At 25.7% G+C, this 17590-nt stretch overlaps 1 protein-coding gene across 9 annotated transcripts in view; it reads right to left on the bottom strand.

The window, feature by feature from the left end:
* LOC107446668 (A-type potassium channel modulatory protein KCNIP1-like) overlaps positions 1 to 17590 on the bottom strand; it is a 196523-nt gene that overhangs the window by 90721 nt on the left and 88212 nt on the right. The gene's annotated exons all lie outside the window — the stretch shown is intronic.

The following is a 17590-nucleotide window of genomic DNA, read 5'->3' as shown; positions in this document are numbered from 1 at the left end:
TATTTTCAGGGGAAAAAAATAAGAACATAAAAAAATAAAATAGAGCATCAATAAAAATATCTATATATATATATATATATATATATAAAATATATGTTTAGTTGTAACAAAATCTGGAATAAAATTAGCATTTAAGTTTATTAAAATAATTATGAAAAATTACTGCTTAAAATTAATATAAGTGCGAATATATATTACTAAATTGAATAATTTCTAAATGCAAAAGATGTGTCATATCATTTAAGTTTTCAAGTGAATTTGAAAGCTAAAAAATAAATTTGCTACTAATTTTATCGAAACATTGAGTTTAGTAGGACTGGACTCAGTTAATAGATGATCCTGAAAGCTTATCGTGATGATAGTCATTAATAGAATCTCAAGTTTTACGATAACAACTCTTCTCTAAAGCATCCTGTTATTGAGTGGCATATTTTGGAAATGACCTTGTTTAATTTATTTTAAAAGAGTATCACGGAGAAATTTAAGAAAAATATTTTCGAGTTGTTTAATTTTATATGCTATGTATCAATATTTATCTGCTTAAAAGATTTTTCAATTTTAATTGCAAAGCCGCAACGAAACTTATCAAAAAATGACAGTATAGAATGTAAAGTTGTACAAGGTTACTTTAAAAAAGAAACTGATTAATATATATACATCAGAGCAATAAACAGTTCATGTATGAAAATTATGATATCGAATAGCAATAATTGTACTCAGCAATGATTCGTCTTAACACTTAAAATCACAGTTTAAGGATTTAAGGAGACACATGGTTCTATTTAAAAACTACAAAGAAAACCAGTTTCCCATGCTATTTAATAAATAAACTGTACTTTGCAGGAAAATATTTGATCAGATAGTTATTCAAATATCACGGCATATAAGGAGCTAAAAAATCTTATTAAACTTAATAAAGATGCAGAAAAAAAGTGCTGGATATTCATGTACTAATGAAATACAGAACAAAGCTTAAAACCAGTTTCACTCAGAGTTCAAGGAATTAATAGTCAGGTAATTCGCATCGGCAAAAATTGCAAAACAATAGTTGGTATCTCTAAGCTAGTTCTAATAGCAGTTTAATATGAGTTTTCTCTAACAGTAGCGTGGAGAAAAATATCTTATAAAATTACCGTTCTGATAAAGTTACCGTAATGATATCTCTGGTAAAAATACACCCATAATTGTAATTAATACAGCCAAACTAATACGGTATTTAAATCATTCATTTGGTAATTTTTCCTCTCATATGATAACGGTTTAACGAAAAGTTTGGTTTTCAAAATTATAGTTCTTATTATCACACATTTAGCAAGAAATATAAAACTGAATAAACTTAACCATATAAATAGGCTTTTATGCTATACTTTTGGATATCATGTTAAAATTACCAAATTTTTACCAAATTTATTTAAAATTTTTTAAATCTTATTTTATAGTTAATTTTACCAAGATCATTACCAAAGAGCTTCAGTAAAAATAATTGAGCTTTTTAGTATTTTATAGAGCCAGAAACACGGTAAATTGCTTATGTTTACCTTATTCTGGTAGCTTGGACCATATTTTTTTCTTAGTGTGTAATCTCTGATTTAGGCCCATGTGCTTAAACCAATCAGCATTCTCAAGCCTACCCGTATACATGTCACGTCAAGACATCTAATTTAATATGAAAATATTTTAAAAAGAAATCATCATTCAGAATTATCAGAGGAATTTTTTTCTTATTGTAATTTATGTTTTGAAATTTGTCCTTTATAATAAGTAATAGACTCTCGTTAAACAGATATGTTACAGAATTCCAAAATGCTTATTAAAAAACTGTAATATACTGGGCTGATTAACTAGCTCGGAGTTCAGAATGCTTTACGAAAGAGAGAAGACGATCATAATGTATCAGATAGTTTCAAAATTCAGAAATGTGAACAAAATTTTGCAAATTTTGAAAGTTGGGGTAAATATACATTTCCCTGCTAAATATAACTTTTGCTAACTTGGCCAAATGGTCTTTGAGATTTAAATTAGGAATCTATGTAGTTTTGAAGTTCTCTGAACTACATAATTACATAGACTACTTTTAATTATTGTTCACTGTACAATAATCACCTGAAATTTAAAAACGTGCTTTTAAAAAAATGTACAGTGAGAAAAAAAAACTGAATAACTTTTGATCTAATGAACAGATCTTCACGTTCTATGACTCAATCTTAATGTTTCGAGGTGTGACATGAAATATACTAATTAATTAGTGCAGATGATTTCAAAAATCATCGACGAATCACACGAAAAAACTTACTTTTTCTGAATAAACTTACCGTTTTTATGACGGATTCGGATTTCTGGCCCCCCAAAGTATAGGGAGTAGCCGCAATCTCGGAAATATATTCCGCATAATTTAGTCAGGAGAGCAATCCAAAGCTTAGACCACTTGATGCTAATTTTACTTATTGCATATTTCGCCATATTTCGAAAATTCCTTAAGAGAATTAAAAAATGTTGCATAGAATTATAAAATTTGTTTATTCAAAGAAAATATGTTTATCCTTGCAAAAAGTAAATTTTTGTAAATTTTATTATTTCTTTATTATTTTACGTCCTAAAGTTAAAAACTTCACGAAATACGTCGAAATACACAAAAAGGGGTCCAAATTTTGAATCGCTCTACTGATCAAACTATGGAGACCATATTTCCAAGAGCACAGGGCATAGAGCATTAACCTTCCAATGAGGTGAACCGGGTTCAAATCGCATCGATGGCTGGTCCATACGAATTTGAATTCCGCACCCTGCTCGCACCAACTAGAGTGCTGACGTAAAATATTCTCATAGGTTCACTTTTCATGGGTTAGAATACCCCTGCCATCAAGCTAACCGTGGGAGGTATTCGTGGTTTTTCTTTCCATGTAACGGAAATGGTGTTAGTTGCATCAAAAAGTCCTTCATTAAAGCTACTTTGTCCCAATGTTTGATTCAAGAATTCTGTTGTCTTTTGGATTGGATTAAAAATTAAGTTCAACCAACAGCTGCAGCGTTGAACATTCGCATATTGATTTTGCACATTATATGGATTTTTTTTTAATATCGTGAAATATTTCTTGTATTTTTAATCTTCAAAAAACTAAAATTAAAATTCTTTTAGTATTACCACTGTGAGAAAGTGCTTTATAAAGCACTAATACCGCATAAGTAATTTTTACTACTTCTGCGAAATTTTATAGTTATAAAATTAATTTGAAGCTTTACATAATTTGTTTTTCTAAGGATGAAATATGCTGTGCAAAAAATAGCAACTTAAATCAAAATATAAACCAGAATCTTCCATCCTATTTAAATTTCTAAAAGCACCTTAGTATACCTGTTACATAACAGTAAGATAGTTTTTCATTTATATGTTTTTGAGCATGCATAAATATTTGCATACGCACATTTTCTATTCAATATCTGGTATTTCTTATTGGATGAAATTTTTTGAGTGAAGTATCTCATTTCTTTAATTCACAAAACAAAAATATAAAAAATCGAAAATTTAAATAAACTTAGTTTCTAAAATGATATCTTGAAAGAGTCTGTAAAAGGTCAAAGTCGCATGTGCTGAAAATTTTGGTACTGAAAATATTACTTTGCCTTAAATAAATAAGCTCTATTCGGTTGATGCAATTTAAATATTTATTTCAAATTTTGATACTGATTATTTATGTTACGTTATTTATTTTAACGGATTAAAAATAGTTTTTTAATTCTACAGCTGAGTAAATTGTTTTAACCCTTGAATACCTTTGCAATTTCCAAACAATTCTCAGAGATAATGTTTACACTTTTTCAATCTTTAAGTTTTAAACTTTTTATCTTGAAATAAATTAAGTTCAATAAGATTAAGTTTAGAATAGTTAAAAGAACAATTGAGATTTTTCTTCATTTATTGGTGTCTTTATTCTTTAATTAAAGTAAATTTCATTAAATATTTGTAATTTATCAAATTTTATTTTAATTTAATTTATAATTTAATAATATTTATAATTTAATTTTATTAAATTTTTGGTATATATTAAGGACATATAATTTTTCCAGTCATATAATTCATAATAAATACATATATAGGTCGTTTTATGTGTTTGAATAAATATGTAAAATGCTTATTTTCCGGAAGTAATAATAATATAATAGTGCATTACTATTATTATTAAAGTAATAATATAATAATAATATAATAATAATATACTAATAATATAATAATAATATAATAATAATATAATAATAACATAATAATAACATAATAATAATATAATAATATAGCAATAATACAATACGCACATTGAGAAAAAGTATAGTCAAATCTACCAGAGTATTGAAAAATTAACCATGTTTCTGCCTCTACTAGGAACTTCAAAAACCTCAGTAATTTTTACTGAAGTGTCTTCGTAAGGATTTTGAAAAAATTAACAATACAATATGGTTTCATAATATGTGAGAAAATTTTGTAAATGTGATAAAAAAAGGTAATTTTATCATGATACCTTAGAGTATGGTATAAAAACCATTTATTTGGTGAAATATGCTCCTTATTTTTTTATTTTTTTACAAAATGTGCTGCAATAGGAACTATAATTTTGAAAGCAAGAATTTCTGGTAAAGCGTTACAAATGAATTGAAAAGTTATCAAATGAATGATTTAAATGCCGTATATTTTGGTTTCCTTAACCGGAATTATGTGTTTTTTTCTAACAAAAATGTCTTTACTATATAATGCGGTAATTTAACCAGTATGTTTTTTACCCTATATATATTCACTGTACAAAAGCATCCCAAAGCCTTAAAGGAATTTCAAAAATTCTTTATGCATTTTTTCATAAAATTTAGTAGTTGTTTTATGAAAAAAGGTAAACATATTGGTATTTGTAAAATAATTTTGCTATAAAAAACGTAAGGAAATATATTTGAATATCTTTAAGAACCCTTGAATCAAGTCTTCATCTTTTTTTAAAATTTTATTTTCCAAAGCAAAAATATCAAAACTTTGCTTCTAAACGCTTCAGGACTTTTCAGGTTTTTTTTACATATTTTGAGTAGAAATGCTTGCGGTAACTTCAAAATTTTTTAGGACAAATGCCTTTTTTGTAAGGTTATTTACAGAATTCCTTGAAATGTTCGAAATTCCTTGAGACTTAGTTGAAAGAATCTTACAAATTTTGATAAGTTTTCATTTTTTTTATGATTACTCGACTGCTTTAAAAAATTTGTTGACGGAAAGTTACATTTTTAACGGTTCATTAAAGTTTAATTAACAGTTTTTTTTTGTTTCTAGGAAGCAATTTAGTGGCAAATTAAATTTTAAATGCATCATGATTAAATATAGCTTAATTTCCATAAATTCTTTAGCATGAAAATCTTGGAAATTTTTGCTTGCAATTCCAAGTTTTTAAACTTCGAAATCTGTACAGAAAAAACATATTCAAATTTAGGAAAGGTTTAAAAAACAAGGCAAAAACGCTATACTAATAATAAAATATAATGACTGCATATTAACTATTGCTTTGAATAAATGAAACAAAATAATTAAGTAGTGTTTAAAAATATTGTGCAGAATTATTTTAGAGAAAAATAACCTAAAACATTAAAATAATGACACTTCCTTCCTTAGAGTTTAATATAGATGTACGCTTTGAATTACTTATTTCGGAGAGTCGTCATCGTGAAAAAAACAAGTTTTATAGTTTGTTTTTTCAAGATGCGTGTTTTTAATTATTATAAAGAAATATGCATCTAAATTAACCGCGTATTTTCTTATGACACATCTAAGAACATTTTTATCAATTTTATATTTTTTCTCTCGCTTTTTTAATTTCATGGTAGGAAATCTACTGGCAAATAAATCATAAACTAAAATTAATATTGGAACTAAAAAAACATTATGCATGGCGTCAGAAAATTGTAATTAGAAAACGTTTTTTATGCTTAGTATTTGCTTTCAAAGCAACTGAAAACTCTAAATTACAAAACGTTTCCTAACATTTCTTCACAATTTCACAAAAAATAATTAACCGAAATTCATTAAAATGAGACGAAGAGAATAAAATAATTGTTTATCAAAATTAATTTAAAAATTTTAATCAAAGTAATTATCTAGGTGTGATACGTGATCAAGCGTATTCATCTGAATTTTTCAAAAAAACACAATGCTATAAAACAGATAATAAAAAATAATAATAAATTTTCTTTTCACTGGAAGTTGGTAATTGGAATCAAGGAAATCTATAAGAACTCTTTAGTGTAATTTAACATAAAACATAGAATAAGGAATTTACACTAATTTAAGGGTATGTTTTTCTTTTAAATCTTGCCTCAATAGATGAAATTCATAATACGTATATTATTATATATTAATTACTGGATTCTTAATATATTGTTTCAATTGATAATAATAATTTTAAGTATTATTTTTCATATTATTTTAAATATTATTTAAACAATTTACTTGATCTCTAAAAGAGAAAAATGGAATATATAGTTAAATTATAATTAAATTCACCAAGGGTAAAGTCAATGTTGGAAGAAAATCTTGATATTTACTATGCGCAGATAAAGCTTTCTTTAAATCTATTAGTTACATTTTATGTTACATTGGTAAATAATGTAGATTTTTTATTTATTTCTATAATTATATCTACTATGTATATATATATATATATTAATTATCGGTTATATGTATTATATATTTCAGATATTTCTTTCTTTCTCTCTTTATTTTAGAAATATAGTAACTTAAGCAATAAATAAGACAGTTAAAGTTAGTTTTTGCTTTGTTAAAACACCCACGATTGGATACCGTCTTTTAACGGGTACTGTCAACTGGGATTACTTTGTTCACTTTTAAACTTCTAGAGAAAAATTTGTGAACCTTTCGAACAGTTGCAGAGTGGAAAATAATTTCTAAATTTGGTACTGGGCTTATTGAATTGATGGGAGGTAGCTAAATGTATTAAAAAAATAATGGTGAGCAAGTTAGCCCATTTGCAAGGGTAATTTTTTAGTTTGTAGGGGTAACTTTAGGAATAGGGAGAGCATCAATATACAAAGAAGTTATACATTGATGCTTTTTCTATAAAATTTAAATTATTTAGACCTCCTAAGTCCATTTAAAGCCCTGTCCAAAATTACTCCATTACTATTACTTCCTAAATTAAAGATTTTAATGAAAACAACATTGCATTTGCTTTTTAACGTAAAGTTTATTTTTTTAAATTTTTTTATTCAAAACTTTTTAGGTTTGGAAATGCAAGACTAGACTGTTATATATTTTGTACCACAAAAACTATTTTTGGTGAGCACAACAAACTGTTAATGTGTTTTAAAAACGAGCGATCGATAGAAAAGCACGCTCCTAAACCAAATTTCGTTGTGCTTATCTGAGAAATTAGTGAAAGGTGCTTAACTTGAATTAACTTTACTTGAAAATGAAACTTAGTGTTATTCACAAAACGCTTTCAAAAGAACCAATTTTAATAACGTTTTTTTTAATATTTTTTGATTAATATGGAAATAAAAGAGAGATACAAAACATTGTTTTAAAATATTTGTTTAATTTTTTTCCATTTTTGAAACTTAAAGTGGAAACTGCTCTTTAATTGTTACTTAAATTTATAAATTTAAGTTCACAAGTTAGTTAAGCCGAAACCAAGCACCTAATTTAACGAATAATTTTTAAAAAAATATAAGACCAACTTTAAAGATTTTTTCCATTCTACTTTTTTCTCGTACCTTTAAAATCGTTGATTGAAACGCTAATAGTGAGTTTATAAACTTAACTGATATAGTTTTTAAAGACAAGAAAACCTTTAAAATCACGACTTTGTAAAATGTGGAGCACATAATTTCGTTTTTTATGTTTACATAAAAAAGCGAAATCAATTATTTTTCAAGTTTTAGAAAATATTCGTTTTTATTCTTCACTAGAGGAAAAAAAACGTGATTTCTTTTTTCTCCTATATTAACCATCAAGTAATGCTGAAAATTAGAAGGCTTTCGCTTTTCTGTGATCATTTTTCATGCTTTTTTTCCATCTTCAAAAAGAGCAACATCATAACATTAAAAGAAGAATCTCTCAAAATCTTATGAATGTAACAGCATGAAATTTGAAATATTTATATTTTAGTTATTTTGCTTCAATTTTACTTTAAGAACTTTGTAAAACATTTCTAATTTCTAGTTTGTAATTATTTTAGGAAATAAAAAAGAAAAAAGAAGCTTGAAATTTTTTAACTTTTTTATAAGCATCAACAAGAAAAAAAAATTTTAAACTTTTTTATAAGCATTAACAGGAAAAATATGGAGAATTCAAGTATATTCATCTTTATTTAAAATAAACCAAAATAATTTAGAACTGAAGCAAACAATTTTTTAATATCAAAGTTAGAAACATAAAATTTGTAAACTTTATACACTTTAAATTTTAATTATTCAACAGCTAAAACAATGCAAGAATTGAAAATGATTCAAAAAATTTGTCCCAGGTATTTCTTAAATCGCTAATATTACAACTATTAAATTTTAGTAAACTAATTTCAAGACATAGCATTGACTTAAAACTTATGATAGAAAATTAAAAGTTTAAATATTCAAATTGTTTAGCCACTATACAATATTTTAAAGGAAACTCATTTGAAATTTTCTTTCATAAACAGTAGTGACCTTTAAACGTCAAAGAATGATGTTTTTTAAGTTCTTTTTCCAACATTCCTTGATATAGAAGAGATTATTTTGCTCGGAACAGTAATGAAATATTTCCTTATTTACATCTAAAAGCGATGCAATTTACGGCAGAAAAGCAATCATGTTTAGATTTTGCACCAAGTTTACCTTCAAATATTGATTTTTGGAGCTGTTTTCGAAAGTAAATTAAGGATATCGAGTAGTTTTTGTATTTATTCTACTTAGTTAATTTACCTTACGTTTTGATACTTAAGTATTCTCCTAGGCTTTGTGACAATATATGGTATAGTTACTAAAGATGATCGCTCCTATTAAACTTAATTTGAAAATAGTTGAAAGTGGAGAGAGCAGATTTCAAAAAATAAACAGAAGTGATATATTTGCTTAATGTAAGATTCAAGAACGCGTAACAACATAAATATATAAAATATTTCACGTTACGTGTTTCATTACACATTGATTTAAAATTATATTTATATCCTTATTTCACATTATTTTTGTATTTAACTATACTATAATACAGATTTAATATACAGTTATTTTTAATATTATTACACTTATAATTTATAATAATAATAATCTTATTATAATATCTTATAATCTTATTATAATTTATAATAATAATCTTATAATAATAATCATTTATAATTTATAATAATAATAATAATCATTATATTAATTTACAATAATAATAATAATAATTATATTAATTTATAATAATAATAATAATCATTATATTAATTAATAATAATAATCATGAATGTTTCATTCGGCATGTATTATACAGTTCAATTATACTTTGTAACAGTTTTTGAAACTTAATTACTAACTTAGTGATTATATATGGTACAGTTACTAAAGATGATCACTTCAATTAATGTTAATTTATAAATAGTTTAAAGAGGCAAGAAAAAATTTCAAAAAATAAGCAGAAGTAATATTGGAAGAACCAATAACTTATAAAAGCATAACTATAAATAATAACTCGCGTGCTTTATTACACAGTATTTCAAAATCATACTTATAAGTTTTTTTAAAAATTATTATGATTCTTAAGTTTATTATCATACAATTTTGCCGATGTAACTAATATATATCTATACCCAAAATAGTTAGATAATAATATGCCGTTATTTCACGCCTCTATGGACCATGCTCACAGCTATTATCCCAAAGGGGAGGTTCGCGCCACTAATCTGATATTTAAAATCATAATAAATTTTCATATGTGATTTGAACACTTAAAGAAATAAGGCCGTTTAGCTCCTAATTTTGCAGTATTCTTACCAAATGTTACTTTAAATTAGAGCACATTCAACTTCTCAATCTCCTTGTCTCACAGTTAGTTTTTGTGTATTACAATTCGTGTACATAATATGTAATTAGTTGTTTTATTATATTAAATAAATATTTTAATTTTTTCTTCATTTTATTCAAAAAATGATAAAAAATACTCTAAATCAGGATATTAATCGAAAAAGTATTTCTTTTTTCGACAAAACACTATATCTAAGTATTTAATTTACATTTAGCTATCATATATACGCAATTTTTATGAGGTACGTATTTTATTACCAAAAATGCTTCCTAAAAACAAACTTTAAAAAAAAGTTAGTTGCTTTTAAAAGTAATAACTCATAATATTGCTTCATAAAATAATATTTAACTGATAGATAAATATTTATTTTTTATTTTAACCTTTATGGGTAAAAGTACTTTTACTTTATTTAAAAAAAAATAACATTTGTAAATTATTCAGTGTTTCTGTATGCTTGCACTGTATACATACATTATTTTTTTGACTCTATAACAATTTTTCTAAAGCAAAAAGTCTATTGGAAGTTTCATCAGTTGGACTGTATAACATCTATGAAGTAAAACTAGGAAAAAATGTGACTTTTGCAAGATTTTTTTTTCTTTCCCCGCCATTTAATGAATAGAAAACTAAGGTGTTTACAAAGCACTTGTCTTTCTTTATCTCTTTCGCTCCTTCCTCAAACATAATTTGCATAATACATGCTTTCAATTGCTTTTTTATTTTCGGGAGAATACATAAAACATAAAATCATTTCTGAAAGTTGTGTAATGTATTAAAAACACAGGCTTTAAAAAAACTCTCTGTAAGTGCATCAACTTTTTTATATAAAATAAAAAGTAAATATTTCTTACATAAAATATATATAAAATACATTATTTAAAATTTTTTCACTGTGTAAGAGAGCTGCGATTGTTCATTGGTAAGGCGCTGAGTTGTAATTGTGAAGGACTTAGGTTTGAACCTCAGACGGGCATGAACCCACTTGGCAAATATTAGACACTTAAATTTCACGTAACTGCCTTCGTTTTTGATGAAACTAGTTCCTGATTCATGCTCCGATCAAAACTTTAGTTAAAGTGACGAAATAACTGTTGCCACTATTCAAGGAAGAAATAAATTTCGTCAAAATTACAGAAATATTTTCGTCAGTCTTATAAAAAACGGATAGTGTCTGATGTATCTAACTTTTCTAATAATCACTTAACCATGAGCTCCATAAAGGTATATCATTGTTGTCTAAACAACGCAAGAATGATAGATAGGACAGAGAGGTTTTTTACAACTATGCCCGAAGCGAGGTACGAACCCATGATCTCCCTGGTTCGAGGCCAACTCATTGATCACCATAACGGTCGGTCGGTTGGTTCCTTTACTTTGTTTTCGATTGTCCAGTCTTCATTTTAGTTTCGCCGTTCTAGTTAATAATCTCCCAAAATGCATTGCAATGAGGTTTCGAGTTGAGGACGCATTTTTGTTACATATTAGATAATTCGCGTTTCATCACAAATCCCGTGATTCCGCAAGAAAATGATTCTCAAAATTATAACTTAATATAACAAAATATAACTTAAGGATAGCTGAATTGTCAAAAATTAGAATTTTATTTCTGAAAGTGCACCCAATTCACTGCTCGAGGGATACCATCTTCTCAGGAAAGTAAATGCGGCTTGCACGCAATGCTTACTACATTGGTCATGACTTATCCTCCCCTCCCCCGACACACAGAGGTTTTTTATGCTAATTCTTTACCTTTATGCTTCATAAATGAAATTTTTGTTTTGAATTAAATAAATAATGAATGAAATTTTCGTTTTCCCTATTTTTTTTTACACCTGCGCATCCGCAACGAACTATAAAACTTTATTTGGAGCGAATTTTTTAAAAATTTTCAAACAAATGACGCTGTAATCATAGTCCTCGTTATGCTGCATAATGAAATCTATGTAGTAAATATAACCATTGCATTGGATCATCCAAATGTTTGATATATCACTTCAAATTGAATTGGTTCTTTATCAAAACTGGTCGAGAAATTCATACTTAAAAATCGAAATTTTGTTTATTGTTGCCTAGAATTTTTTTCACTTTTTATCTATTATTTTCTATAGCATAGTAATAGCAGACACAAAAAATTCCTACAGAAAGCAAATTTGAACAACAATAGTGAAATCAATCTTGAAAAAATGTAATTAAATTTTTGTCATCATTTTACAATTTAAAATAGATTAAAAACATTAACAAAATGAATTATTGATTAAGAAATTAAGTAATATTTGTAAAAAATTGCGAAAATAATGTTATTGGCTAATAAGTTATCCATTAAAAAGAATAACTCTAGTTTTCTCATTTAACGAGCATTGCATTCAGTATCAGGCATAAAATATTACATGCTCTAGAGGTAATTTTACGGGTACCAAGCTCATTCAAATCAAATTCTCATATATTTAAGTGAAGTTCAGATATTTCAACCAAACTACTAATGTCATAGATTAAAAAAAGTAAATGACACGATCGGAAAGATAAAAGGAAGGTAAATTACTAACCATTTATTCTAAAAATAATACACCAATTTTCCATTTTAAATACCTCTGTTTCAGCCTGAACAATTCCGTTTCGCATCGAAAAACGTATAGTTTATTTCAAAATTCTTTGAACAGTTAGAAAATTTGGCGATAAATACACTATTAATACATATTTATTACATTTTTGTTAACGAGTGGAGAAAAATGTACAAATAAACTTGTTACCTCACAGATATTATTTAAAAGATACAAAATGAAATGAAATTGTAAATAAATTAAAATAAACCTACAATACAATGTATGCATTAATATTACCACTTGTTTTATGAATATACAAATGATGAACAAATTAATTTGACTGATATACAAAGATGAGTTTTTGAAAATGCTATCGATATGCATTAATCAATTCTTATAATTACATCGCATTAACATACAATATATTGCATACGTTGTTGTTTTTATTGCATTTTTAATTGAGAACATGAAAATTGCAAACAAATTCATTTTACTGCAAACATAATGTTTTTCTTTTCCTTTTTTTTCTTACTTTTTTTTCCCTTTTGTAAATGTTACAGAAATACAGCGTTCTTTGGTTTGCCGAATTAGTCTTGCGAATAAATACACGATGTTCATACGCGCACGTTCATACTTTAACGTAATAATTGCATAATATAAAAATAATTATTATATAATGTCTTATAATCATAATAACTACATATAAAAACTGTTCATTTTATGTGCAAACAAATTCATTTTATTCTGAGTATTTTTGGAAAAAACTATAGATGAACAACATTTATAATTTTTCTTATAACTAACACCAATTATTTTTCATAGACAAATTCTGTGAGTTAGCATACGAAAGTTCACATTAAGATTTTTTTGTTTTAATTTTTATCACATTCTTGAATGTGAATATGAAAATTCCACACAAATTTTATAAATTTAACTACCACACTGATTTTTCTGTGAAAACTACAGGCGCGTAATAATTATTTTTCTCATATTCTACGAATTAACATATGTATTGCACACATTAATGCTTTTATTATATTCTTGATTGCAAAGGTAAAAATTGCAAGCAAATTTATTTTACTTTTACTCTGATTATTTTTTCAAAAGGTACAAATATACATCTGTTATTTCCCTTAAATGAAACCTGCGAATTAATATACAATGCATAGCCCACTTTAAGATTTTTATTATATTCTTTGGCGTGAATATGAAAATTGCAAATAAATTAATTTTATAACCGTAATGGTTTTTCTTCGTAAAATATACTTATCTACAATTTTTATAATTTTCCTTAAATATATTATTCGAATAATATACTATGTATTACGCATAATATTTTCATTATATCCTTAAATGATAAATTGAAATTTTTGAATAAATTTGTTTTAGAATTACAAATTTTTTATTTGTACATTTTTTGCATCTAAAGAATTTATTCTATTTCTAAAATGAAAATGAAAATAAATTCCTGAGTAACATTCCACTCTTTTTTGTTTTTATTTCGATTATGAAAATTATAAACAAATTCATTTTGCTATTCTACTATGCTTTATTTTTGTAAATGCGTTATACGTAAAATATTTATTTTCATCCCTAAATTGGTGATGCGAATTAATTCATATAAAGTCATGATTATTACATTCTCATTTGTGTATATCAAAATAACGAACAAATAGATTTTGCTACCACAAATACATATTTGTTAATGGGGAAGTTTTTAACATTTACAATAAGTTTGGTCACAGAAAAAGATTGCTAGTTTGTCTCGTATTGCAAAATTATGGTTTTTTAAAACTCAGTTTTAACACAATTTTTGTAAATATTCACTAGTACTTTTAAACTAAAGTATTAATAAATATTAAAATGTATTACAACTGGAGAACAATGGTTATTATATTTCAAATATTTTTTCTCTAATTCCAGCTAAATTTGTTTCAATAATTTACTCGAGTTGATGAAATTGCGCAAAAAATTAAATTTTGAGAGTCTGCTATTTTGAAAACAGGTTGCTATAAAAAAACTTTCCACCATTATAGTTTATTTAAATACTGGACATTTAACTACGCATAATTAGTATAGCTTTTCTGCATTATGACATAACTATATAATACTTATTTTATGAAAAAGCTCATTTGAAATAAATATCAATTTAATAACAAAGCAGATCACGATAATTTTTATCATCTTTCATATTATTGATTATATTTATTATTTCCGCAATTTTATCTTCTTTAAAATGAAATTGTGATGCAAGATTCTGAGCTAATTTGTTATTTAATTTAGCCTCAAATCATTGTCTAATCAATTAATCAATTCAGGGTCAAATTTTATTTTGTCATAAATTTTGTAAGCATAGTTTAGACAAAGGGTTTTAGTTAGGGGAATAAACTGAAATTAAAAAAAAATCCAGCTTTATTAGAAAGCTGAAATAGATCATAGGCACGAAGAAAAAAAATAAAACATTCAAAAGTAATTGAAATTTAAAATAATGGCACAATGGCTTACATAGAAAAAGAACAGCCTATGGATAGGTCAATTAAATAAAATTATCCTGAAAATCGTCAAATGGTTTTGTTTTAATTTTAAAGTTTTGTAAATATTAGACCCATATTAGACCTATGAAATATTAGACTTTGTAAATATTAGACCTATAAAACCCATATCTAAACATCAATGTTATAATTACGACATGTAAAAAAGATGTTGAGAAAATAAAATTTAGTACCATTGGCTCTACAGTGGATACGGGCATAAATTAAATAATTACCTAATTTATATTTAATTACTACTGATATGCTTTTAATAAACGCGGTACAGCAACATACAACAAGAAAAAGCTGCAGGGTGTTAGGCAGGATAAGATTTATTTTGTGCAGGGTCACCAGCCAACTCATTGCGAGTCATTGAAAGCAACTAGGGAAAAATCTTCTTCTGCCTTTATGCACTGATTCGCAAATCGATCAGATTATGATACAATTTACCATGTTTCTGGCTCAATGGAAACACAAAAAAGCTCCGTAATTATTTCAGTAAAATAGATAGTAAAATATCGTTTTGTAATCTGCGTTAAAACTTGGTAATTTTATCGTGATACCTTAGAAAATTACATTAAAAACCATTTATTCGGTTAAATTTACCTTTCAGTTTGGTATTTTTACTAATTGTGTGGTAATAGGAACTGTAATTTTGAAAAACAGAATTTCCGGTAAGACTTTACCATATATAAATGAAAAAAATTACCAATTGAATTGCTTAACTATCGCATATTTCAGTTTTTATTACCTCAGTTATTATTATTTTTTACCAGAAATTTCGTAACCATGCATAACGGTAATTTAACAGAGTTTTTTCCTTTGCGTGTTTTTGTGGTGATCAAATCAAAAATTTAATTTTATGCGATAATTTTGACGTTTTATCGAAATGCATATCTACAAGTCTTTGCACACATTTTTTCAATAAGTAAATAAATATATAGTTTTAAATTTCGTTGCAACTATTAGGTTTGATTTTTATCTTTTTGGTATATAATTAAAAAGTTCATATTGAATGAGTCTTAATTTTTCTCGTAAATTTTTACCTAAATAGAATACTTATACGCATTTTAATACAGTTAAGTGAATTCGGTAATAATATAAACTAGTACCGTGCATAAGGCATAAGTTTTCTTTTGTTCGCATTTTTCTATTATACTTGTTCAAATTATATTTGTTTCGATTAACTTGTCTCTCCAACACATTTCAATTATACTATTTAAATTATAGTAGTTAAAAATTTAGTAATTTAAACTAAATTGTAGAGTCAAATAAATGTAAAAATAAAAAGAAAGAAGACAAAGAAAAATTAAATAATGACTGTAAAATTAAAGATTGACTGAAAGCTTCCTACAATAAAACAAAATACGAAGAGCATGCAACTTTTGAAAATGGCGAAAGTGTTAAAAATTCCATTGTATTAAAAAATAAACTCTAATGACAAGAAATACAGATTAAAGTGCTCATAAATGACAACTCAGAAGTCCTAGAACCTCACAAAGTGGTAACAAAATAACAATAAAAATAACCAAAATTTGTTTAATTTTTTAAGCATTTATAAACTTTACAGCACGATATGCTCTTCTTGTATATTTCCTTAAATTTATTACATAAATAGTGGTCAAAATCATTGTAACAAATTTTATTCAACTGCAATGTGCTTTTTTATAATTTTTACTTTATCTGTGCCTTTCAATGTATGCATTGTACATAGATTTTTTTATATGTGTGTGCCACGTAATTTTATTAGCAAAGAATCTCCCCTTGCAACCCAAAACTTTGGTGCCTTTCTATTGAAGTGATTCAAGTGTCTGTATACAAAATAGTTTCTTTTCATGACGAAAGGTTAAAAAATCAAACTAAAATACTATCAATAAAAGTTATATATGCCGATCATAATTCATAAAAAATTGCATTTTAAATACTAGAATCAAAACGAAACATTTTTATTTGAAATTAGCTTCGTTTCTAGACATCAATCATCAAAATAAATAGTTTTCCATAAAAATCTATATAATAATTCATATAACTCGTTTTCATGTAAATTGATGCTATGATTAAAAATTTAAGAGATAAATATTTAAGTTAGATTTCAAAAAAGTTTACAATTTCAATCCTAATTTTAACCAATATTGGTAATAAGCACATTTTAAAAATAACTTGCATTTTGTAGTAACATACAATTTTATTTTCATGACTACAATTTGTATTGATATTAACATTCAGAAAACATTGCTAGATAGATAATCTGCATATATTTTTATCTAACACGGCGTTTCTGGATACAAATAATTTACTCTGTTTTAGTTTCTCTGATACCATATCAAGAATCACTATTGAAAATTGTAAAAAAGTGATATTTGATTTGTTTTGCAAAAAAGTTGTTTCCTTATACCGTAATTTCTAACTTGGAGTGAATGATTAGTAACAATGAATAACTAATTTCTAACATTGCTCCTGATTCCTTAAAAAATAAATACTTTTGTTTACCAAATTAT

The sequence above is a fragment of the Parasteatoda tepidariorum genome, chromosome X1 (assembly GCF_043381705.1).
Source record: "Parasteatoda tepidariorum isolate YZ-2023 chromosome X1, CAS_Ptep_4.0, whole genome shotgun sequence".
Classification (NCBI taxonomy): Eukaryota; Metazoa; Arthropoda; class Arachnida; order Araneae; family Theridiidae; genus Parasteatoda; species Parasteatoda tepidariorum.
The sequence above is the reverse complement of the archived record's forward strand: the minus strand, read 5'-3'. Positions and strand labels throughout refer to the sequence as shown.